Source organism: Balaenoptera borealis, assembly GCF_965194805.1.
Source record: "Balaenoptera borealis genome assembly, chromosome: 2".
NCBI lineage: Eukaryota > Metazoa > Chordata > Mammalia > Artiodactyla > Balaenopteridae > Balaenoptera > Balaenoptera borealis.
This window is the reverse complement of record NC_138867.1, coordinates 26,590,381-26,617,912: the sequence shown is the minus strand read 5'-3', so window position 1 is coordinate 26,617,912 and position 27,532 is coordinate 26,590,381. Positions and strand designations below refer to the sequence as shown.

General features: G+C 35.6%; 1 long non-coding RNA gene across 1 annotated transcript in view; it reads left to right on the top strand.

Annotated features, from left to right (window-relative positions):
* The window catches only part of LOC309624473, a 345,102-nt gene continuing 317,570 nt past the window's right edge, over positions 1-27,532 (top strand). Inside the window, exon 1 of the long non-coding RNA XR_014241956.1 lies at positions 1-15,250. This is a non-coding gene — a long non-coding RNA (uncharacterized lncRNA). The remainder of the gene's footprint in view (positions 15,251-27,532) is intronic.

The following is a 27,532-nucleotide window of genomic DNA, read 5'->3' as shown; positions in this document are numbered from 1 at the left end:
CTTCCTAGTGTGTGGAAACCTTTCCTCCTTCACAGCTTCCTTCCAGAGGTGCAGATCCCGTCCCTATTCTTTTGTCTGTTTTTTCTTTTTTCTTTTGCCCTACCCAGGTACGTGGGGAGTTTCTTGCCTTTTGGGAAGTCTGAGGTCTTCTACTAGCGTTCAGTAGGTGTTCTGTTCCACATGTAGTTGTATTTCTGATGTATTTGTGGGGAGGAAGGTGACCTCCACATATTATTCCTCCGCCATCTTGAAGGTCCCTTTGTTGAGGATGTTTCTGGAGAAGATTAACAGTTGAATCAGAAGACTGAGTAAAGCAGATTGCCCTCCCTAAGGTAGGTAGGTCTCACCCTATCAACTGAAGACCTGAAAAGGACAAAAACATACTGAGTTGTTTTTCCTGTCTGACTGCCTTCTAGCTGGGGCATTGGTCTTTTCCTGCCTTCAGACTCAAAGTGAAATGTCAAGAGCTCTTAGATCTCAAGCCTGCAGTCTTTCTACTGGAATTTACACCATTGGCTCTCCTGGTGCTCAGGCCTTTGAACTCAGACTGGAATACACCATCAGCTCTTCCTGGTCTCCATCTTGCTGACTGCAGATCTTGGGACTTCTCAGCCTTCATAATAAAGTGAGCCAATTTCTTGTAATAATCTCTTCAGGGAGAGAGAGAGAGAGAGATACCAATCTCCTATTGGTTCTGTTACTCTGGAGAACCCTGAATAATACAGTAGGTTTTTGTAGTAGGAGCTTCTTTTGTAGGAGTTTTGATGAACTTCATGCTCAAGGATGTCCTTGTCTGTCATTACTGTTTAGTATTCAAAACATGGCCTCTTTGTGTGGCCGTGGCTCTACATCTCAGGATTAGTGTGATTGTAACTCTGTTGTTCTGCATGCTATAGGCCTTGCCTTCTGAAGTAACGATTCACTTTTAATACTATGCTATTTTGGAATATTGTTTTCTGAGATCTATTTTCTTTGGATCCATTTACCCCTGGCATCTAAGCAATCTTTCTGTGGGATTCCTAGTGCTCCTATCTTCTCAGCATGGATTATGTCCCCAGCAGCTTTCCTTCAGGGTAGGTCTTTGTCTTTCTGAAAAAGGCTATTTGTAGTACATTGAGTGATGCCTGGGGATTTAGGCTGTCATGGTTTGATCTCGTCTTTGCCCCAGTGTGCTTCCCTGGGTCTTTTTTTTTTTACATGTGTCAGAAACCTGGAGCATGCAAGTTCTTCTTACAGTATTGCAGATTGTTCTAGATTCTTTTGAAATCAAGTTTTTGTTTGTTAATCCTGGGTTCCATGACCTGTATGGTCCCTCAGTGTTCACCTATCTCTTCTCTGCTACCGCTGGGCAGCAGCTGACCAAGCAGGGATCTGATACTGTGGAACAGTCTGGCCACACATTCACCCTCAGAGGTTCTTAGAGGATCTGGCCATATAGCTTCAGTGAATGTGTCATCTGTGAATTACTTATTTTTCTATCTCTTTTGATCTTTTATAAAAAGGTTTGGGGGGATTTAAAGATTGCTGCAGTGATGGTCCTTTTGTCAGTGGCTCATAAATAATTTTTGATCTCTTTTGATAATATTAAAGTTATTCATTTTAGAAAGTCCATTACATTTATTATATATTTATATAGATTATAGATAAACAGGTATATATTTATAAATTGTCATATGTTATGAACTATGTATTATACAGTTTGCATCATTCATAATACATTTTGTTAAATGTTAAATAATTTAACATTTAACACACAACTTATGTTAAATAATTTAAATATGATTAATAATATCCAATAGCATTTTATACAATTTTATATTGATCTTATGATAATGTAATATATTTAATATCTGCACTCCCTCCCTCATTAGGACATAAGCCATTTGAGAACTGAAATTTTGTTTTATGAATCTTTATAACAACAGGTGACTAAAAACAATACTTGATATGTGTTAGCAATTAAAATATAATTTTTAAAGTGTTACAGTTCAAATTTGGAACATCTTATTACTTAAACATCACATTTTTCAACTGTCAACCTAAAACCTAAGAATAAATCCACAAAATCAACAGTCATGTGCTGGAAAAATGAGTAATAAAAAAATTACAGGGAACACCATCAAAACATATTACATAAAAATAAATATTCAGATTTCACATATGAATCCCCATAGTTGAATTGATTTTGTATATATGTCCATGATATTTAATCATTCCTGTATATAAGACTAAAGTTTCCTGAAGAATTTCTAAAATAGCATATGAGATCAAAACATCTAAACTTTCATAGAGCAATTTTTTGCACAGATATTTACTTGCTAAGATACAGTAGCAGAGGAACTCTGACACTCATTGTTCTCTCCAAATTTCACTTTAAATATATTTTGGGGGTGGTCGTGGTAGAAAATAAATGTTTAACTTAGATAGTGAATTATTTCTTTCCTGTATATCATCTTACACCCAGTAAATTTGTAACACATTAGCCGAAGCTTCCTTAACGGCGTGCAGTTTGGGGGAGATGATATTTTGATAGAAAAAACATCCTGTATCTTACACAAAATTGATATTTTCTTCTTATTGATTACTAATATTTTTCTCAATGTACAGTAAATCCGTCCCTTAAATCCTATAATCTATATTAAATTTTTTCCTGAGGAAATTATACTTTACATAACCATTTTAATGTGTTCCTTCACATCTTTGAAAGTGTATATCAGATTTGACTTTCCAGTTCTATAGTTCCCCACGATCTGATAGCTATTTTTTTCCAGCATCACACCATATTATTCTAATCAGAATGTTTGAAAGAAACATTTATAAATAGAACTTTCTTGAAAATGTTTGCAATTTTTAGTACAAGTACTTTTGAAATTTACAGGTAAAAACGTCTGTAGACAAGTCTTTCCCATTCTTGGAGGACAAACCCTAGCACATTTTCAACAATTTATTTGACTTTCACTGCCTATTTTTTCCAAGCAGTCAATTTCTCTTTTTCTGCAGAGTCTGTGAATAGGACTACATTGTCAATTGAGAGGTGGCACAGATTTCCCTGGTTAGCTGCCCCTTTGCTCTTTTTCCAGTGCTGTCACCAGAGCGAAATGACTCTAGGCCTCAGTAAAGAAAACACTTTCTGACAAATTGTTCCATCCACGTAGGAAGAGGACAGTAAGTGTCCATATGCAAACCTCCATTCGACTTCCTTCTACCTAATAGAGCTTGTGCTTTGTGTGACTGCACAAACCATTCTAGAATTCACAGAAGTATTTGAAAGAGAATGAACTTTCAGGGGCCAAAACGATGGCCATTGGCTTCTATATGTGAAATTTGTTGGGCAGGTGAAGATCATCTTTGATACTCTGGTGTTAATTATTTCAAAGTATATTTGTGGAACTTTGTTTTTTCTTTCCTTTCTCTCCATTTTGTGCATGCCTAAATGTCCAGGCAATATCAAAATGTATCCTAATGAAAGAAGAGCAATAGTTACTTAGTAGAGAGAGGTAGGAAGTAATATAGAAACATCAATTTGAAAGAAAAGTCCTAGGGCCCACTTTGCTCAAAGCTAAGCCTGTGTGAGTCTTTCTCTGTCATTTATCTCTCTCACAGAGGCTTACCTGGCTGTGAATAGGCACTGAGCATCCTTAATGTAAACACAAGGTATTGTGTGACCTTCCCTGGTGGGTTTTTATTTTATATATCATTATAAATGGGCAATAAAATATATTGCTACTTAAAACACTAAGAATAGTGAATTTACAATGGGGCACTTGTAAAAGAAGATGGCATCAATTCTCCAAACAATTCCACCTATAAAATCTGTTAGTAAGGACAGCCTTGATAATAGAAGTACATCAGAGGTTCTTGCTACTCAGGATTGTTGTTGAGTTGGTCTTTTTGGTAGAGTCAGTCCCATGGTTTGTGTTTCACATCAGTGTCTTAGTTTTTGTTCCTCGATAGTACATAAGAGAAGTATATGTGTCTAAGGATTATACCCTTGCTTCAGATTAGATCTGCTCAATTTTCCACTGCTAGTATTGAAATTTCTGGGCTTTCTCTGATGGTTTAAGATGGGCACTTCATGCTTCTTAAATGTATATAAAGCATCTGCAATATATTTCTCTAATATTGTGGTCGTTTTTTGAACCTATCACTATTAGAAAATACATAGCATGTTATAATTATATAATAACTAATATTTTTGATCCAGTGGTGTTTGGCTTTGAGTTTTAGGAGATCATAAAATGCTTTGAGATGAGTAGATTTTCTTGTTTGCCATTAAGGTTTGATGGTTATTGACATAGCAAATTTTATATTGTAAATTCTCTTGAAAGTGATAAACAACTTAACAAAATTTAGGTTTATAAATTCAGAGTAATCAACTCTCATCTTAAAGCAACACCACTATTGACTAGCTAACAAATATGCTAAAACACCCTCACAAAATCCCATATTCATTATTCCTCCTGGAAATCACTTGGGTGATATTCATTTGGCCGATTTAAGAGTTTACTTACATGATTTTTGAGTCAAATGATTTTTATTTTGTTAAAAGTATTATGAACAGAGTGATAAAAATCATCTAGGACCTATAATGGTAAATGTAGATATCTAATATTGTTTTACTGGAAAAAAAAACTATATAGAATAGCTGTGGACCCAAGAATCTCATTCTCATTTTTATTTACATAAAGAAGGTCTAACAATTTCTCACCATTTTACTATGGGAGGCATGGTAGCTTACACATGTGTTTATGTTAACTGGATCTACTTTTAGGAGAAATTAAAAATCAACCCATTTATCCAGTTTAAATGCTAACAATGCCCTCATTGGACATCGTTATTATAGTACACCTGAATCCTACTGACACAGTATAAACCTATGTGTCCTTGATAAGTGTTTCATATTCAGTCTTCTATACTTCTTGAAAATATAAAAGTGGCTACACATAAAACAGATAAAAGTATCCATCACATGACTTCTTAAAATATCAGCTTCTTAATCTATAAAATTAGGTAACTCTAGTACTTAATTCCTGCATTATTTTAAAGGTTAAATATGGTAGAGTATATAACATTATTAGAACAAATCTAGGTGCATGGAGAACACACAATAAGTGATAATTTCTGAGCTTGTTCAGGCATTGGCTATGCTTTTCTTTCCAGGATCAAGACAATTACCAAATAGGACTCAAAGCTCTGTTATTTTTTAGAGCTAAGAAAAATTCTAGTAGAGATTTGCTGAAAAGATAGTGTCAGAAGCTCATTTTACCATTTTGGTATCATTTCTTTGGCACAGGGAAGTTGATTCTTTCCTCACATGCACCTAACATACCTTGTTTGCCTTTTGAAAATTTATGCTACTATTAAACATCAAAAATTATATCACATGGAAATGCCTTCCTGAGAGGGTGTGCTCTTACTGTTGAATCATCTGTCTGTCTTATCATTAGGTACAAAAGCGTTGAAGTAAGACCTAAAGCCAAAATTCTCACAGATGTTGCATGAAAACAGACTTCAGAAAGGATCTCCGTGCTCTTTCACAGGCAGGTAAACATCTGTGAGAGAGAAAAAAGAAAGCAGGAGAGACAGAGAGAGACTCACTTAAAGGCTTAACTTTGAACAAAACAGGCCTTAGGCCTTTTCTTTCAAATTGATGTCTCTATTTATATGACTTCCTGCCCCTCTACTAGATAACAATTGAAGTCTCACTTTGTGAACTAATTTACATTGACCTCTTCCTTAGCCCTCAATAGTTCTTTTTAAAGTGAGGTTTGTTTTCCCTAATGAGGATCAGCTGTGAGCAGGGGCAGCCCAAAGAAAATAAATTCCCTTTAAAAGCTGTGCCTCTGCTTAGGCTGAAATTTGGAGAAGAGGAGAGGCCAAGAATACATAAAAGATCTTGAGCCTGCCGGTTTAACATTGAAGTGAAGATCCTATAAATGCAATGTATTTAGACTTCTTTATTAAGGAATTATTATAGTCCAGACACTATAGCTACAAAATGAGGATAAACAAAGCCATGAAAAGAATGACCATCTTTGATAGCTCTTGGGCCATAAATTAAACTTTCTCTATTTTTAATAAGTGTACAAAATTTAGATCCAGGTTCACTTTATTAAAATTATTTGTTTTTCTTTGTCTTTTCATTTTATCAACTAGTGGCTTAGAAGTACTCATGCCAATACAAAATGAAGACCAAGAAAACAAAACTACAAATTAGAAAGGGTCAATCTATCAGGATTATAGCTTGATCTCTCAAAGCCTAGAGCTTACTAAAACCTCAAAATAATTTCATCAAACAATGTTATAACTGGAGATAAACAGCCCAGTTCTCTTTAAGTTTTCAAGTCTCTTGTCTTCTATTATTAGTTTATCATATGATTTATTTTTCAAAAAACAAGGATCTATCAAATTGTGCCACTAAATCTCTTCTCTACTTTGATCTTCATTTATGCTTTAAGGCAAAACAGCCTATGTGATGCTCAGCTTTATAGAATGTAGATTCTTTGCTTTTCATGTATAAGCCAAGCTTCCCTCACCTCCAAGCATTCTGGAACTGATTGATGGCAAGCCTACCTCAGAAAGTCTTTTCTTATCCTCAGTAAGAATATAACAATTGGGCTTCCCTGGTGGCGCAGTGGTTGAGAATCTGCCCGCCAATGCGGGGGACACGGGTTCGAGCCCTGGTCTGGGAAGATCCCATATGCCGCGGAGCGGCTGGGCCCGTGAGCCACAACTACTGAGCCTGCGCGTCTGGAGCCTGTGCTCCGCAACAGGAGAGGCCGCGATAGTGAGAGGCCCGCGCACCGCGATGAAGAGTGGCCCCCGCTCGCCGCAACTAGAGAAAGCCCTCGCACAGAAACGAAGACCCAACACAGCCAAAAAAAAATAAAAATAAATAAATAAATAAATTTAACATTAAGATACTCTTAAAAAAAAAAAAGAATAAATAAATAGGAAGAAATGATGAGGCTACTGAAGCCTGTGAGCACAGCTGCTCATTTCATCAGTTCTGCTGTTGCCTCTGGCTCAGAGGTTCCATTTTCTCTGCTTCTATGGGATGCGGCAGGACTGCTCTGACTGCAAGCCCCACAGGCACATGGCATAAGGCTTCTTGCTTTTAAAGCCGGCTTTTACTGGCTCACCAGTTGAGTGTAGTAACAGTTCTAATGATAACTGGGGAGCTAGTAGAATAATCCAAAAAGTGCTGCCCTCAAATTCTGAGTGAATAAAAAGAAAACAAACTTAGAGTAAACACATCATACTCTGAAGATAAAAGAAAACATATTCTTCTAGTTAACACTAATTATACTAATATTATTATTATCGTATTCTTTTTTCTTAAAAGCTCATGAGCTTTGGGTCAGAAAAATGTGGGTGGAAGTCCTGACTTTATAACCTATGAGCATTATGACTAGAGAAATTAGAATAATCCTATAATGTCCTTGAAATTCTTGAACTCAGCTACAAATCACTTGGTATAATCATATGCTGATTAAGATTTTGTGATGTTTAAATAACATAATATGTATTCATGATTAGGATTATGAGAGACACAGAAGTCTCAGCATGGATTTTTTTTTTGTCTTTAAAAACATTAAAACTGTTTCTCTCTGCCAGGTTAAATATACCTACCTTAAAAGCAAGGGGTTCCCTGACTTCTTTCTCTATTTCTATAGATTTTGGTGTTTTATTGGCCATAATGAATTGAATCATGGCCCCCAAAATATAGGTCCATGCCCTTATATTCAGAATGTCTGAATTATTCCTAGTATGGCAAAAGATGTGATTAAGTTAAGAATCTTGAGAGGAAAAACTTATCTTGGATTAACCAGGAGGGCCCTAAATGCAATCACATTTATCTTTATGAGAGAGAAACAGTTTTGAGACAGACAGAAAAGGAGAAACACAGACACAGGAGGAGGAAGCTGTGTGACCCAGAGAGACTGGAGCAGAATAGCCACAAACCAAGGAACACGTGGAGTCACCAGAAGTTGGAAGTGGCAAAAATAGATGCTCCGCTCTGGCTTTGGGAGGGAATGTAGCCCTGCCAGCACCTTGATTTAGGACTTTTGGCCTCTAAAACTGTGAGACAATAAATTTCTATAGATTTAAGCCACCAGTTTCTGATGTTTTTATAGGAACCACAGGAAACTGATGCATTGCCATTTTATCACTTTGCGCATTCCAAGTGTATTTTGGCAACTTATTGATAGACTGTTACGACCTTGAAAGTGGAAATCACATCTTACTCCTCTTTGTGTAGAATTCAGTACCTGGCCCAAGTCTTTACACTTAGCAAGGGCTAGAACAAAATTCCCAAATGGATTAATAAATGCCACCATCAGTGAGAGAATTATTCTGGACCCAGTTCCTAAATATAATGATTAAGAATACTGATTTGGTGAAAAGTCAGCAAAATTGAACGATTATCTAGATATACCTTTTGGAGAAAGGATAAAATGAAACATGCATTTTAACACTGAAAAGATTTAAAAGTCACATAGTAAATAACTGTGATTGACCTATCTAAGAGATGAACTGACAATCTAAGAGAAAAATTCGTAAAAGGATTTTTGTATATTGTGTTGATTGTATTTCTGGTTTTTAGTCCAAATTGTAATGAGCCTGAAAGTTGTTACTTCCTTCCTCACAACAGGAAAAGTGATGAATAAACTGAAAAGCAGCAACTCTTTTTAGAGTCATCAGGGAGCTAAAGCCACAAGGCAAACTGCTGCCCCTAAACCTGGAGAGATAGGAGAATACAGAGAATCACAGCTTATTGGGAGTATAAACCCAGAAGTGGAACAGAATCCCATCACTGCTGCCAATCCCAGTAGGAACACAAACTGTATTGACAGAGTGCTAGAGGCTCAGTGTGCACTAGCTTAAGAGTTAAAGTCTCCATGTGGCCCCAATCTTTTATACATTTTACCTCTAGGAGTCCCATTAGATTCTTACGATGAAGAATAGAGGAAAAATTATCTCATACTTGTGGCAGGGGGAGGGGAAAAGTCACTATTCTGAAATATGCCCACATGTCCCTGTTCTTCTTAACAAAGTGCACCCTCAAGGGAAACTTTTATCAGAGCCAAACAGTGTGGAATTTATCTAAGCCTAACCTCACTGGCAGAAGAGAAATACGCAACTCCAGCCCTCCAGCTCTTTGAAAGAGAAGAAAATAGTAGATGATATATTTGCATACATGTTCAGGAAGTAGAAATACAATGAAAGAGTAATAACTGTTACAGCTGGTCAGAGAAGTTACCACCCAGAGTGACTGCTTAAGGCATCCTGGCCATTACCCTGTCAATTTGATAAAGAATCCAAGAAAGATTCAACACCAAGACCCAAGATAATTACTGAGGGATGGACTCCAACAATATTACTGAGTTAAAAACAGGAAAGCATGAAGGTCAGGAAACAAGGGATGGGACGTAGTGGAGGAAGTCCTAAGTTGAAGATGAATGGAAGTTCAAGGAAGAAGACTGCCGCATGAGTGGAGAACAACCAGTTCAAAGTGTAACAGAAGAACCATCTGCAAGGAAATATTATGGTTGGGAAAAAGTCTAATTCTAGAAGGAGAATAGATCTCTGGATCATTTGGGGAAAACTTAAAAATAGTTACAGAAAACAAGACAAAGGAAGCACTGAAGTATTTTCTCCAGGAAAACACAAGAGTGTACAGGAAAGACATTCAACTGTGTGCACAACTGGGTCATGCAGTGAACACACTTTACATGTTTTTTTTTTTTCTATATATGTGTATTTATTTGTTAATTTTATTAAGCAAAGAGAAGAAAAGAGCTATTCTTGTTTCATATGGGTGAATTTGTTTTTTAAAAAAGAATATTCATAAAAATACATATTGCAGAGGTTTCAGCTTGATTGATAGTGATTTGCAGATATATCTAATCTACTGAACGATCTCAGAATTTCATAAAGTTTTACTTGTTAAAAAACATTTTACATAAAGCAGCTCTTTGTTAAATTTTGGCCTAGCCAGTTTTTGGTTTTTGCAGCAAAATTATTTGGTTAACGTATTAAAATACAACTATATGGTTTCTTTTTCATTTCTCTTTATCTAATCTTATTTCATGTCTTTTTCCCTTCAGTCTTCTACCTCATTACACTGTCCTCCTTTTATAATCTCATCCCTTTTTAAAATACGGAACTGATTCTCTTCTAAATAATACACAGTGAATATGTGCGTAGATGGAAATTAATTGGGAGAGGTATTACTTCTAAAAGAGAGAAAGAAAAATAGGATAACAACATAGAAATGTGATTTCTGAACTGCCTTTTGTGTAATCTTTCTCTTCCATTATGGCACATCTATTTTTTTTTCCTCTTCACTGTGTATACCTAGATTCTATATCATTTCAAATCCATTTTTTCGGCACATTATGTTCCAACATAGTGCAATTTTTTTGTTCTTAAACAGATTACTTATTTCTTATATCATCTTGGGTCTCACTTTGTTTCTTCCTCTGATGGGGAACAAAACACTTCAAGAAATCCATCACTGTGCTCTTAGAGTGGTTTTCCTTAGGCATTGTTTGAAGTTCTCAGTTTAACATGAAAAAAAAATGATTCATATAAGTTATGCACATTGTTACATAAAAAATGCAAACTAAAGATGAGTATAGTATATTATATCTTCAGAATTCTCAGCTCAATCATGTAACATTTATAAAGATATTATATATCAATCTTTCTTGTAAAATATATTGTCTAAGAAGCTCCACATCAATAATAATCAATTTATTACTAGTAACTGACAAATAAATACATACCACTATTCTTTGAGGCCTATATTATTTTTTTAATATTTATTTATTTATTTGGTTGCACCAGTTCTTAGTTGCGGCAGGTGGCCTCCTTAGTTGCGGCAGGCGGCTCCTTAGTTGCAGCACATCCTTAGTTGCAGCACGAGGGCTCCTTAGTTGTGGCATGTGAACTCTTAGTTGCGGCATGCATGTGGGATCTAGTTCCCTGACCAGGGATTGAACCTGGGCCGCCTGCATTGGGAGCATGGAGTCTTATCCACTGCACCACCAGAGAAGTCCCTGAGGCCTGTATTATTACATGCAATTTACATATGAGGAAATAGAGAGTTTAGAGATATGAGTAGTTGCTCTAGATGACACAGTTCATAAATAAGAAATGGTGCTGAAATTTAAACATATAAATATTTAAACCCACACATATTTAAATCCAAATTTGGTGTATATGTTAAATATTGATAGATATTGTAAATATTGATAAATATTGGTGGTAATCTATTACATTTCATGATAATTTACATTGTATAATATTTATTTGATTTTGACTGTTTTTAAGCCTCACAATAGGCTGGCTGAAAGGAAATAAAGAAGATAACTTCTCTATTAGAACAAAATTCTATTTTTTTAATCCATGATATGGAGTTGAAAACTAAAATTCAAAAGATCAATAATGTATACATAATAATGGGTAATATTGGCTTCTTAAATTGTCAAAAGTAAATATGTCAGAATAAGCCCACGTAAGATTTAATTATAGGCTCAAATAGATCCATCCCTACAAGCAGGGTAAAGCATTTTCACTGACAGACCATGGAGTCCCTGTTATTGAATTCTGGTCAATACTAAAGAAACAGTCATCAATTTGGTGACTTAAACGTTTAAGTTTCTAAAGACACAAGAGTGAACACCCAGTGGAATGAGAATTGTTCACGCAATTACAATTTGTATTGTAGACAACAACCAAACACGGCAAAGTGACATAAAATAAGGTTTGCATGGACTGAGATATTTAACATGCTTTTGACTGAGAACGTCTAACAATGTAAATATATCACTTTCCCCTTGTGGATGTATACGTATAATAAAATTTAAAGAAAAATCTCAATGGGTATTTTGAAACTTAATTAAATAATTTAAAAATTAGTCTGGAGAGGAAGTTTAGGATCATTTACCATACTTCCCCCTTTTGTGGTCCAAGTCCCCACCATGCCTGCTCTTCTTTACTGGGATTTCCAATCCATTCACATTTCTACTTCCTTCCATCAGTAGGGCTTTTCTTCTCATTTCTGTTTCTATATTTTAAATCCCTTGGCTTCTGATTCCAACCTCTCTTTTCCTAGTGCTTGAGAAATTGTTTTGCCTGTTTTTCTTTCACAGCCTCAGCCCAGTTACACTTACTTCTGGACATATTCTTTAAACTGCCTTCTCCAGGCCTATGCCAGCTGTAGGGTTATAGGGAGAAAATCAAACATCCAGGTGTGTGGCTAGACTTGTGAACTGTCTGCCTCCAATTGTTTGGCAAAACCACAGTCGCCTTCTGCTCACTCAACCTCACAATTACTGGGGAAGGATCTAAGTTTTTTAATCCTTCCAGGCCTTCATTCCAAAGCCTCATTTCTCCTTTTTTTTTTTAACATTTTTATCGGAGTATAATTGCTTTACAATGGTGTGTTAGTTTCTGCTTTTTAAAAAAGTGAATCAGCTATATATATATATATATATATATATATATATATATATATATATATATATATATATATATATATCTCCCCATATCTCCTCCCTCTTGACTTTCCCTCCCACACTCCTTATCCCACCCCTCTAGGTGGACACAAAGCACCGAGCTGACCTCCCTGTACTATGCGGCTGCTTCCCACTAGCTATCTATTTTACATTTGGCAGTGTATATATGTCCATGCCACTCTCTCACTTCGTCCCAGTTTACCATTCCCCCCTCCCCATGTCCTCAAGTCCATTCTCTACGTCGGCATCTTTATTCCTGTCCTGCCCTTAGGTTCTTCAGAAAGAATTTTATTTTTTTTAGATTCCATATATACGTTTTAGCATATGGTATTTGTTTTTCTCTGTCTGACTTACTTCACTCTGTATGACAGTCTCTAAGTCCATCCACCTCACTACAAATAACTCAATTTCATTTCTTTTTATGGCTGAGTAATATTCCATTGTATATATGTGCCACATCTTCCTTATCCATTCATCTGTTGATGGACACTTAGGTTGCTTCCATGTCCTGACTGTTGTAAATACAGCTGCAATGAAAATTGTAGTACATGAATCTTTTTGAATTATGGTTTTCTCAGTGTATATGCCCAGTAGTGAGATTGCTGGGTCATATGGTAGTTCTATTTTTACTTTTTTAAGGAACCTCCATACTGTTCTCCATAGTGGCTGTATCAATTTACATTCCCACCAACAGTGCAAGAGGGTTCCCTTTTCTCCACACCCTCTCCAGCATTTATTGTTTGTAGAGTTTTTGATGATGGCCATTCTGACTGGTGTGAGGTGATACTTCATTGTAGTTTTCATACTTCATTGTAGCATTTCTCTAATGATTAGTGATGTTGAGCATCCTTTCATGTGTTTGTTGGCAATCTGTATATCTTCTTTGGAGAAATGTCTATTTAGGTCTTCTACCCAATTGGGACTGGGTTGTTTGATTTCTTGATATTGAGCTGCATGAGCTGCTTGTACATTTTGGAGATTACTCCTTTGTCAGTTGCTTCATTTGCAAATATTTTCTCCCATTCTCAGGGTTGTCTTTTCATCTTGTTTATGATTTCCTTTGCTGTACAAAACCTTTTAAGTTTTGTTAGGTTCCATTTGTTTATTTTTGTTTTTATTTCCATTTCTCTATGAGGTGAGTCAAAAAGGATTTTGCTATGATTTATGTCATAGAGTGTTCTGCCTATGTTTTCCTCTAAGAGTTGTACAGTGTCTGGCCTTACATTTAGGTCTTTAATCCATTTTGAGTTTATTTTTGTGTATGGTGTTAGGAAGTATTCTAATTTCATTCTTCTACATGTAGCTGTCCAGTTTTCCCAGCACCATTTATCGAAGAGGCTGTCTTTTCTCCATTGTATATTCTTGCCTCCTTTATCAAAAATAAGGTGACTATATGTGCATGGGTTTATCTCTGGGCTTTCTATCCTGTTCCATTGATCTTGATTTCTGTTTTTGTGCCAGTACCATACTGTCTTGATGACTGTAGCTTTGTAGTATAGTCTGAAGTCAGGGAGCCTGATTCCTCCAGCTCCCTTTTTCTTTCTCAAGATTACTTTGGCTATTTGGGGTCTTCTGTGTTTCCATACAAATTGTGAAATTTTTTGTTCTAGTCCTGTGAAAAATGACATTGGTCGTTTGACAGGGATTGCATTGAATCTGTAGATTACTTTGGGTAGTATAGTTATTTTCACAATGTTGATTCTTCCAATCCAAGAACATGGAATATCTCTCCATCTGTTTGTATCATCTTTAATTTCTTTCATCAGTGTCTTATAGTTTTTTGTATACAGGTCTTTTGTCTCCTTACATAGGGTTACTCCTAGGTATTTTATTCTTTTTGTTGCAGTGGTAAATGGGAGTGTTTCCTTAATTTCTCTTTCAGATATTTCATCATTAGTGTATAGGAATGCAAGAGATTTCTGTGCATTAATTTTGTATCGTGCTATTTACCAAATTCATTGATTAGCTCTAGTAGTTTTCTGGTAGCATCTTTAGGATTCTCTATGTATAGTATCATGTCATCTGCAAACCGTGACAGTTTTATTTCTTCTTTTCCAATTTGGATTCCTTTTATTTGTTTTTCTTCTCTGATTGCTTTAGCTAAAACTTCCAAAACTATGTTGAATAATAGTGGTGAGAATGGGCAAACTTGTCTTGTTCCTGATCTTCGTGGAAATGGTTTCAGTTTTTCACCATTGAGAATGATGTTGGCTGTGGGTTTGTCATATGTGGCCTTTATTATGTTGAGGTAAGTTCCCTCTATGCCTACTTTCTGGAGGGTTTTTATCATAAATGGGTGTTGAATTTTGTTGAAAGCTTTTTCTGCATCTATTGAGATGATCATATGGTTTTTATTCTTCAATGTGTTAATATAGTTTATCACACTGATTCGAGTATATTGAAGAATCCTTGCATTCCTGGGCTAAACCCCACTTGATTATGGTGTATGATCCTTTTAATATGCTGTTGGATTCTGTATGCTAGTATTGTGTTGAGGATTTTTGCATCTATGTTCATCAGTGATATTGGCCTGTAGTTTTTTTTTGGGTGTGAAATCTTTGTCTGGTTTTGGTATTAGGGTGACGGTGGCCTCGTAGAATGAGTTTGGGAGTGTTCCTCCCTCTGCTATATTTTGCAGCAGTTTGAGAAGGATAGGTGTTAGGTTTTCTCTAAATGTTTGATAGAATACGCCTGTGAAGCCATCTGGTCCTGGGCTTTTGTTTGTTGGAAGATTTTTAATCACAGTTTCAATTTCAGTGCTTGAGATTGGTCTGTTTATATTTTCTATATCTTCCTGGTTCAGTTTCGGAAGGTTGTGCTTTTCTAAGAATTTGTCCATTTCTTCCAGGTTTTCCATTTTATTGGCATATAGTTGCTTATAGTAATCTCTCATGATCCTTTGTATTTCTGCAGTGTCAGTTGTTACTTTACCTTTTTCATTTCTAATTCTTTTGATTTGAGTCTTTTCCCTTTTTTCCTTGATGACTCTGGCTAATGGTTTATCAATTTTGTTTATCTTCTCAAAGAACCAGCTTTTAGTTTTATTGATCTTTGCTATTGTTTTCTTCATTTCTATTTCATTTATTTCTGATCTGATCTTTATGATTTCTTTCCTTCTTCTAACTTTGGGGTTTTTTGTTCTTCATTCTCTAATTGCTTTAGGTGTACAGTTAGGTTGTTTATTTGAGTTGTTTCTTGTTTCTTGAGGTAGGATTGTATTGCTATAAATTTCCCTCTTAGAACTGCTTTTGCTGCATCCCATAAGTTTTGGGTCATTGTGTTTTCATTGTCATTTGTTTCTAGGTATTTTTTGATTTCCTGTTTGATTTCTTCAGTGATCTCTTGGTTATTTAGTAGTGTATTGTTTAGCCTCCATGTGTTTGTATATTTTACAGATTTTTTCCTGTAATTGATATGTAGTCTCATAGCATTGTAGTCGGAAAAGATACTTGATACAATTTCAGTTTTCTTAAAATATACCAAGGCTTGATTTGTAACCTAAGATATGAGCTATCCTGGAGAATGTTCCATGAGCACTTGAGAAGAAAGTGTATTCTGTTGTTTTTGGATGGAATGTCCTATAAATATCAATTAAGTCCATTTTGTTTAATGTATTTAAATATCAATTAAGTCCATCTTATTTAATATATCATTTAAAGCATGTGTTTCCTTATATATTTTCATTTTGGATGATCTGTCCATTGGTGAAAGTGGGTTGTTAATGTCCCCTAGTATTATTGTGTTACTGTCCATTTCCCCTTTTATGGCTGTTAACATTTGCCTTATGTATTGAGGTGCTCCTATGTTGGGTGCATAAGTATTTACAATTCTTATATCATCTTCTTGGATTGATCCCTTGATAGTCTTTATTTTAAAGTCTATTTTGTCTGATATGATAATTGCTACTCCAGCTTACTTTTGATTTCCATTTGCATGGAATATCTTTTTCCATCCCCTCACTTTCAGTCTGTATGTGTCCCTAGGTCTGAAGTGGGTCTCTTGTAGACAGCATATATATATGGGTCTTGTTTTTGTATCCATTCAGCCAGTCGATGTCTTTTGGTTGGAACATTTAATCCATTTACATTTAAGGTAGTTATCGATATGTATGTTCCTATTACCATTTTCTTAATTGTTTTGGGTTTGTTATTGTAAGTCTTTTCCTTCTCTTGTGTTTCCTGCCTAGAGAAGTTCCTTTAGCATTTGTTGTAAAGCTGGTTTGGTGGTACTGAATTCTCTTAGTTTTGCTTGTCTGTAAAGGTTTTAATTTCTCCGTTGAATCTGAATGAGATCCTTGCTGGGTAGAGTAATCTTGGTTGTAGGTTTTTCCCTTTCGTCACTTTAAATATGTCCTGCCACTCCCTTCTGGCTTGCGGAGTGTCTGCTGAAAGATCAGCTGTTAACCTTATGGGGATTCCCTTGTATGTTATTTGTTATTTTTCCCTTGCTGCTTTTAATATTTTTTCTTTGTATTTACTTTTTGATAGTTTGATTAATATGTGTCTTGGCATGTTTCTCCTTGGATTTATTCTGTATGGGACTCTCTGTGCTTCCTGGACTTGATTGACTAATTCCTTTCCCATATTAGGGAAATTTTCAACTATAATCTCTTCAAATATTTTCTCAGTCCCTTTCTTTTTCTCTTCTTCTTCTGGGACCCCTATAATTCAAATGTTGGTGCATTTAATGTTGTCCCAGAGGTCTCTGAGACTGTCCTCAATTCTTTCTTTTTTGTTTATTCTGCTCTGCAGTAGTTATTTCCATTATTTTGTCTTCCAGGTCACTTATCCGTTCTTCTGCCTCAGTTATTCTACTATTGCTTCCTTCTAGGGAATTTTTAATTTCATTTTTTGTGTTGTTCATCATTGTTTGTTTGCTCTTTAGTTCCTCTAGGTCCTTGTTAAACGTTTCTTGTATTTTCTCCATTCTATTTCCAAGATTTTGGATCATCTTTACTATCATTACTCTGAATTCTTTTTCAGGTAGACTGTCTATTTCCTCTTCATTTGTTTGGTCTGGTGGGTTTTTACCTTGCTCCTTCATCTGCTGTGTGTTTCTTCTTATTTTGCTTAACTTACTGTGTTTGGGGTCTTCTTTTGATAGGCTGCAGGTTTGTAGTTCCTGTTGTTTTTGGTGTCTGCTCCCAGTGCCTAACGATGGTTCAGTGGGCTGTGTAGGCTTCCTGGTGGAGGGGACTGGTGCCTGTATTCTGTTGGATGAGGCTGGATCTTGTCTTTCTTGTGGGCGGGACTGCGTCCAGTGGTATGTTTTGGTGTGTCTTTGACCTTATTATGATTTTAGGCAGCCTCTCTGCTAATGGGTGGGGTTGTGTTCCTGTATTGTTAGTTGTTTGTCATATGGTGTCCAGCACTGTAGCTTGCTGATCGTTGAGTGGAGCTGGGTCTTAGCATTGAGATGGTGATCTCTGGGAGAGCTTTCACTGATATTACATGGAGCTGGGAGGTCTCAGGTGGACCAATGTCCTGAACTCAGCGGTCTCAACTCAGAGGCACAGGCCTGATACCCGGCCATAGCGCAAAGACCCTATAAGCCACACAGCTCAGAAAATAAGGGAGAAAGAAAGAGAGAAAGAGAGAAGGAAAGAAAGAGAGAGAGAAAAGGAAGAAAGGAAGGAACGAACGAACGAAGAAAATAAAGTTATTAAAATAAAAATTAAAATAATTAAAAAGTAGTCAAAAAAAGGAAAAGAAAAAAAAGGAAGAAAGCAGAGAGCAACCAAATGAAAACACATATCCACCAATGATAACAATCGCTAAAAACTATACTAAAAAAAAAAGAAAAAGAAAAAGAAAAATTTGGACAGACAGAACACCAGGACAAATGGTAAAAGCAAAGCTATACAGAGAAAATCACAGAAAGAAGCATACACATACACAATCACAAAAAGAGAAAAAGATTAAAAATATATATATATATAAAAAAAGGAAGAGAGCAACTAAATCAATAAACAAATCTACCAATGATAATAAACTCTAAATAGTAAACTGAGATAAACATAAGACTAGAAACATATTACATACAGAAAGCAAACCCCAGGTCTACAGTTCTCCCAAAGTCCACATCCTATTTTGGGATGATTCCTTGTCTATTCAGGTATTCCAGAGATGCTGGGTACATCAAGTTGACTGTTGAGATTTAATCCGCTGCTCCTGAGGTTGCTGGGAGAGATTTCCCTTTCTCTTCTTTGTTCTCACAGATCCTGGGGTTCAGGTTTGGATTTGGCCCCACCTCTGTGTTTAGGTCGCCTGAGTACGTCTGTTCTTTGCTTAGACAGGATGGGGTTAAAGCAGCAGCTGATTAGGGGGCCCTGGCTCACTCAGGCCGGGGGGAGGCAGGGGTACAGAATGCAGGGCGAGCCTGCAGCGGCAGAGGCCGGCATAACGTTGCAACAGCCTGAGGTGCCCCGTTTGTTCTCCCATGGTAGTTGTCCCTGGATCACGGGCCCCTGGCAGTGGCGGGCTGCACAGGCTCCCGGGAGGGAAGGTGTGGATAGTGACCTGTGCTTGCAGACGGGGTTCTTGGTGGCTGCAGCAGCAGCCTTAGCGTTTAATGCCCCTCTCTGGTGTCTGTGCTGATAGCCACAGCTCATGCCCGTCTCTGGAGCTCGTTTAGGCGGTGCTCTGAATCCCCTCTCCTTGTGCACCCTGAAACAATGGTCTCTTGCCTCTTTGGCAGGTCCAAACTTTTTCCCAGACTCTGTCCCAGCTAGCTGTGTGGCACTAGCCCCCTTCAGGCTGTGTTCACGCAGCCAACCCCAGTCCTTTCCTTGGGATCTTACCTCCGAAGCCCGAGCCTCAGCTCCGAGCCCTCGCCTGCCCAGACGGGTAAGCGGACAAGCCTGTCAGGCTGGTGAGTGCTAGTTGGCACCTATCCTCTGTGAGGGAATCTCTCTGCTTTGCCCTCTGCACCCCTGTTGCTCTGCTCTCCTCCGTGGCTCCAAAGCTTCCCCCCCACAACCCCCCGTCTCCACCAGCGAAGGGGCTTCCTAGTGTGTGGAAACCTTTCCTCCTTCACAGCTCCCTCCCACTGGTGCAGGTCCCGTCCCTATTCTTTTGTCTCTGTTTTTTGTTTTTTCTTTTGCCCTACTCAGGTACGTGAGGAGTTTCTTGTCTTTTGGGAGGTCTGAGGTCTTCTGCCAGCATTCAGTAGATGTTCTGTAGGAGTTGTTCCACATGTAGATGTATTTCTGATGTATTTGTGGGCAGGAAGGTGATCACATCTTACTCCTCCACCATCTTGAATGTCTCTCATTTCCCCTTTACTTCAAGGTGACAAGATTATTCCACCTACTACACACAGAAAAAGAATACATTAGGAGATAACCTCTTTAAACTCATCACACTAAATTTCCAAATATTCCTACATAGGAACTCATAATTTTTACTCCTCTCCCATAATTACACATTGAAGGCCATCTTCTCTAGTAGTGCCCTGAATGAGGTAGTATTTTCAGGAAGCTCATAATATCCATTACTTATTATCTTACATGAATTGCCTAACCCTGCCTGTCTGCTACATACCTTCAACAGCTTTTAAAAATGCTCTTCATGTATCTCTCACAAAGAACATATATTTTCAAAAAACCCTCAGAATATATATGGTGACCCTCTGTACTGTCTGTGCAACTCTTCTCAAAGTCTACAATTCTCTCAAAATAAAAAGTTGAAGAGAATTTTACCTCCTCTTATCAATATTGTCCTAATTCTCCATACTTTTTCATAGACAAACTTTGTGAAGTTTTTTTCTCAACTCCTTTCATTTCCAAACTATTCTGGATTTTATGGTTAATGCCCCAGGGACCACACCAGGGATTTCCATCCAGTAAATCCGATCAGCAATTTTATTTATTTATTGTTTTTTTTAAACCCTTTATTATAAAACAAAATACAGGTACAGAAAATTTTCTGTACAGAAGCTACAAAACAGTGTTGATATATTACTAGTCAGTCATTATTTATTATTTATTATTTTTTTAACATCTTTATTAGAGTATAATTGCTTTACAATGGTGTTAGTTTCTGCTTTATAACAAAGTGAATCAGTTATAAATATGTTGCCATATCTCTTCCCTCTTGCGTCTCCCTCCTTCCCACCCTCCCTATCCCACCCCTCTAGGTGGTCACAAATAATTCTTCCATACAAATGCAGTTTTCTCTCTGAAAAGAGCTGTTGAATAACAGAAAAGCCAAATTAAAGCCTCTTTCTGTTTGTCTCTTTAAAAATATGGGCTTTTCTCTTAAAAATAACATAATTTCAAACACTGGAACTAATTTGCAATTTGAGAATAAAAAAATAAACATTTTTATAATAACAAGACTGAAATAGACATCTGAGTTATAAAGAAGTTTAAAAAGCATACATGTATATTTCTCTTTATTGATGGAATTTGAGTAAGGTCTGGAGTTTAGGTAGTACTATTAGAGCACTGTTAATTTCCTGAATTAAATCACCATGTTATGTTTACCAAAGAGAATGCTTTTGTTTTTAGAAAATAATACTGTATTATTTAGAGGTAAAGGAGCTCCATTTATAAATTCTTCAAGTACCACAGAAAAATAAGATGGATGGATGGATAGATGGATGGAGAGACAGATGTAGATGATCAGTAGATAGATGGATAGAACAGTAGATATACAAACAGATATAGATATGGATAAAATGAATGATAAAGTAAGTAGGACAAAATATTAACATTTGGGGAATTCTTATATAAATGTAAATGTCCCTCTCTTGTCCTTGCATTCTGCCTGAAGATTTTCCTGCATTTCTTGTGGTGCAAACCTCCTGTTTCTTGCCTTTTTATTTTCTTAAAATATGTTTTTCTTTCCTTCACTTTCAGGCATTTTTCCTCTTGAACATGTAATCATAGGTTTTAGATTTTCTTTTTAAATTGGCACTTTAAAGATATTTTTTCTTTGACATCTGTCTTTTATGGTTTCTGACCAAATTCTGGGAATACTTTTATCTTTGTACATAATGTGGCTTTATTTTTTCTGGCTGTTTTTAAGATTTTCTTTTTATTATCAGTATAAACTAATTTCTTCATTATAATTGATAATTTTCATTGATTTTTTTCCCCCTGATTTAACTAAACATCTTGATGCAGTGAAGTTCTGTTCAAATTTGAAAAAAACTGACCATTGTTTCTTTAAATGTGTTTGTAATTTTTATGCCCCTACCATTGTTTTTCTTGGTCTCCAGTTATATGTATGTTATAGTGCTTCATATTTTCCCACAGATCGGTTATGCATTTTTTTTTTTTTGGCCTTTCAAGGCTTCAATTAGAATAGTTTTTTTGCTATATCTCTTTACTAATCATTTTTTCCACCATTCAATCATATGAAAATGACATCCCATTAAAATTTCAATTTACTTATTTTATTTTTTATCACTCTTAATTTCTTGTGGTTCTTTTAATTTCTTCCATTTCTCTCTTCATTATGTCCCTGATTTTCTTCACATCCTTATGTATATGGAGTATGTTTATAATGCTATTTTAAAGTCTTTCTCTGCTAATTCCATCATTTATGCTATTTCTATTCACTGATTTTTACCTTGGTTATGTGTCACATTTCCCTGCTTCTTTGCATGTCTAGTAATTTTTTATTGGCTCTCAAGCAATTTATATGACTGATTATGGGATTTTGTTGTATCATCAAAGAGTTGTAGACTTCTTTTCTGATTGGCTGTTAACTTATTTACAAAAAAAGATTGATTGTCTGAAGGCTTGCTTCTAAGAATTTTTCTTGCAAGTCTAGAGTACCCTTTACCTTTGAGCTAATATACTCTACCTCTAAGGTGTGGTACTTAATACATTCACTATTGAATGCCCTGTTTATTTCATAAGATCTCTCTGCTCTAGATCCTGGGAACTCAAAACAATTTCTGGCTTTGTGTGATATCTAGATTTAATTTCTCACTTGCTGTAAATTGTCTTTCCTGGCTTCTGTGACTCACCTTATACATCTTCAGATAAATACTCAGTTGAAGATTCAAGAAGACTTCCACAAAGACTTTGGGAACTCTTTCCCTTCCTATCTTCCTTCATTTGAATACCCTTCTTTGCAAATTTTAGCAACTTTTCTTCCTCAAATTTTGATCTCTGTTACTGGAACTCAACAAAATTGTAGGGCTCTATGTTTATTGTTTAGTAATTTCTTTTTATGCATGTGATTTATTCAAAGAACAACTTGGCTGATTGCCATAAATAAATATGTAGTCTTCTTTATGATTTTCTTTTCTATGGTATAAAACAAATTTTAATCACTACATTTTAATATTTTGTTATCAATTTATACTTACATTGCATAATGATCAAAGATTTTAAGTGCTTTTAAGAAACATTTTCTTAGTTTTTCATAAGTTAGTCAATGTTTTCTGAGCTTTTTAAAGAATATTTTTCAGTTTTAACTGACTTTTTTGGCATGGGTCGATATACCCTCCTGCTAAGAGACACAGACTAAATAATAACAATGAGGGGTGTGCTAATGATTATAAAAATTATGATAGTGATAATAATAACACAATGTTTAAAAATATTACACAACTATTTTATAAAATTTTTAGTTATAGATTTTGGAAAAACTTTCACATTTCAAGTTTTCCATAAATTTCATAAATTAAAATTTTAGAAATGGAAAATGATTATTAAATTATTCTTATTGGATAACTTTACCCTCCCAAATTTGATAGTCACATAAATTTTGTAACTGTATTTATTATATTTATTTAAAAGAATTTCTAATCTATCTTTACCTTTCATTGTTAGATCTTTTATCTAACAACTTCTTCACATCTGGAATTTATATTTATGATTTTCATGGTTGGGAGCGATGTTTTTGTGAAATTTTTGTAAAAAGAAACTTCAGATGTACATTTGAAAATATCTTTTAATTACCTGCACACATGAATACCTGATGAATAATGTAGTTGTTTTTTTCATCTCATTATTTTCCATTTATTCACAGTTGATGTCCATTTTTATGGAGAGCATCCTGTAGAAATCCTAAGTGTTACTTCTGTCTCTTTCTCCTTATTAATCTGTTTAGCTTGTTTAGTTTTTTTCATTATTCTTAAACATTTTAAAAACTAGAATATATCTAGGTTTTAATAACTTTTCACCAAATTCTTGTCTACAACTAATCATGAGAGTTAATTTTTTATTTTTTAGATATATCTAGGTTTTAATAACTTTTCACCAAATTCTTGTCTACAACTAATCATGAGAGTTAATTTTTTCTTTTATCATTGTTTTTGTCCTCTGTCAGCTCTGTTTATTCCAAGTGTAGTTCTGATTATATCTAAGTGGGATCTCATATATACTTCACCATATTCAAATATCACAATTGTTGAACAGGCAATCAAACTTAAAAGAAGCAATAGGTTTTTAATATAATGCTTTGTTTATGTGGCTTGTAAAAAGAAAGTGAACAGAAAATACAGCATGCTCAGCATATTCATCTCATCACTTGACCCTGGAGCTACCTTTGTATATAGGTTTCTTTACTCCTCATTAAAATGGGGCACATGCATCTGCTGAGCATGAGAGTTAAGGTGTATGCAAATCACCTTGACACACAAAAACCACAGTCTAAGTTTCCAACAGATTATTTTTTATAAGGTTCTAACATGCACACATTGTATGGCCTCATGCCCGCTCACAGTAACCCATGGCCAGATGCATTTCCATAGATTAGGGATTTCACAGCAAGCAAGGCAGTTTTGATATTTCATATTTATCTTAATTTTTAAATTTCCAAACATTATTTTGAAAAGATTATTGTGAAAAACAGACCCAGATGTTATTGTCCCAGGTAGTTCTAGGTCAAGTCAAACCAGATTTCATTCCATTACTTTCAGATGTTATTTTCTCCCACTTCATACTTCTCTTTTTACTGCTATGGTGAAATTTATTAATTTTGTATAGTGTTACCATCTTCATAAACCCTTTGGATATACTCCATCTTTATGCTTCTTGCTCTAATTTCATGGCTGTAGTGTCTTAAATCATGTTGAGAACCCACATTTTTTTCTCAATAATTGTCCCATTTCATTGTAAACTATCTTTAAGGACTTATTGTCATTCACCCTTTAATTGTAATATTTTTAAATTATATGCTTATCCAGTTGTCTGCATTTTTACAGATCCAAGTTTATTTTTTCTTTGGTGGAAATTGATATAAAACATCCCTTGACTGTTTCAGATAATTAGAAAGGAAAAGAAGAAGGATTTAAATTAACTATAGTTTTCTTTCATGGGTTTATAGATTTATATATCTGAGAGAAATATATGCAGAACCAAATCTTAAAGCAGGGCACATAAAGTCCTTTATAAAATTTATTGAACTCAAAAAAGTTATAACACATACCTGGAACTAACTGCTAAAAAATCTAACTACTATATAACATAAACACACCTCCTTTTTTATTGAAATATAGTTGATATACATTATTAGCTTTAGATGTACAGCACAGTGATCCAATATTTTTATGGATTATACTCCTTTTAAAGTTATCATAAAATATTGGCTATTTTCCCTGTGCTATACAATATATTCTTGTATCTTATTTATTTTATACTTAATCGTTTGTACCTCTTAATCTCCTACCCCTATCTTGTCCCCTCCAACCTTCCCTCTGCCCACTGGTAACCACTAATTTGTTCTCTATACCTGTAAATCTATTTCTGTTTGTTTATACTCATTCATTGGTTTCATTTTGTAGATTCTACATACAAGTGATAACAGTATTTGTCTTTCTCTGCTGACTTAATTCACTAAGCATAATACCCTCCAGGTCCATCCATGTTGTTGCAAACAGCAAGATTTATTTATGGCTAGTATTCCATACTGTGTGTGTGTGTGTGTGTGTGTGTGTGTGTGTGTGTGTGTGTGTGTGTGTGTGTCTATCACTTCTTATTTATCCAGTCATCTGTTAATGGACACTTAAGTTGCTTCCATATCTTGGCTATTGTAAATAATGCTGCTGTGAACATTAGGGTGAATGTAACTTTTCAAATTAGTGTTTTTGTTATCTTTGGATATATACCTAGGAGTGGAATTGCTGGGTCACATGGTAGTCCTATTAGTGTTTCGAGGAAACTTCAAACTGTTTTCATAGTGGCTGCACCAATTTACATGCCCACCAAAAGGGTACAAGGGTACCCTTTTCTCCACATCCTCACCAATATTTGCTATTTCTAGACTTTTTGACGATAGCCATTCTGACAGGTGTGAGGTGATATCTTATTGTGGTTTACAATTTGCATTTCTCTGCTGATTAGCAATGTTGAGCATCTTTTCATGTACCTGCTGCCATCTGTATGTAGTCTTTGGAAAAATATCTATTCAGGTCTTCTGCCCATTTCTTAGTTGGCTTTTTTGTTGTTGTTGTTATTGAGTTGTGTGTAGTATTTATATATTTTTGATATTAACTCGTTATCAGTCATATTATTTGCAAATAGTTTCTCCTATTCAGTAGTTTTTGTTTTGTTGATGTTTTCCTATGCTTTTAAGTTTAATTAGTTCCCATTTGATTATTTTTACTTTAGTTTCCTTTGTTCTGGAAGACAGATTCAGAAACATATTGCTACAATTTATGTCAAAAGTGTTCTGCCTACGTTTTCTTCTAGGAGTTTTATGGTGTCTGGTCTTAGATTTACGTTTTTAATCCATTTTGAGTTTATTTTTGTACATGGTGTGAAACAATGTTCTAATTTCTTTCTTTTCCATGTAGCTGTCCGGTTTTCCCAGCACCACTTATTGAAGAGACTGTTTTTCCCCATTGTACATTTTTGCCTCCTTTGTCATAAATTAACTGACCAGAAGTGCGTGGGTTTATTTCTTGGCTCTCTATTCTGTTCCATTGATTTACTTGCCTATTTTTGTGATAGTACCATGCTGTTTTGATTACTATAGCTTTGTAATATAGTCTGAAGTCAGGGAGCATGGCCACTTGAGCTTTGTACATTTTTCTCAAAATTCGTTTGGCAATTTGGGGTCTTTTGTGGTTCCATATAAGTTTTAGGATTATTTGGTCTAGTTTGGTGAAAAATGTCATGGGTATTTTGATAGGGATAGCATTAAATCTGTAGATTGTGTTGGGTAATATGGACATTTTAACAATATTAATTCATGCAGTCCATGAACAAGGCATCTCTTTCCATTTCTTTACATCATCTGTCATTTCCTTTATCAGTGTTTATTAGTTTACAGAGTATAGGTCTTTTCTCTCCTTGGTTAAGTTTATTCCCATGTATTTTATTTTTTTTTGACGTGATTTTAAATGAGATTGTTTTCTTGCTGTATCCTCCTGATTGTTCATTATTAATGTATGAAAAAGCAAAAGATTCTTATGTATTAATCTTGTATTCTGTAACTTTACTGAATTCATTTATTACTTCTAATAGTTTTTGAGTAGAGACTTTATGGTTTTCTATATACAGTATCATGTCATCTGCAATTAGTGACAGCTTTACTTCTTTCCTTCTAATATGGATGCTTTTTATTTCTTTTTCTTTTATGATTGCTGTGGCTAGGACTTCCAATACTATATTAAATAGAAGTGTCAAGAGTGGGCATCCTTGTCTTACTCCTGATTTTAGAAAAGCACTTTCAGCTTTTCCCCATTGAGTATGATATTAGCTGTGGGTTTGTCATAAATGGCCTTTATTCTGTTGAGATATGTTTCCTCTATAGCAACTTTGATGAGAGTTTTTATCATGGGTGGGTGGGAGGTAGAGCTGGAGATGAATGGGCTAGACCCAGAGCCAGATGTGAGCCTGGGTTTCTCCTATACTTAGTGGCCATCAGTCACCTATCAGGGATGGGTACAGGTCCCAAGTTGCTAGAGCAGAAGCCCTGAGGGTCAGGTCCAAGCTGGCTCCATTCCCTCAAAGTGTGTGCTCTCCCTGGCAACAGCACCTTTGCCCCAGAAGCAGCACTGAAGCAAGAGGGGCTGGAGTGGGTGCCTGGTGCAAGCCTGGG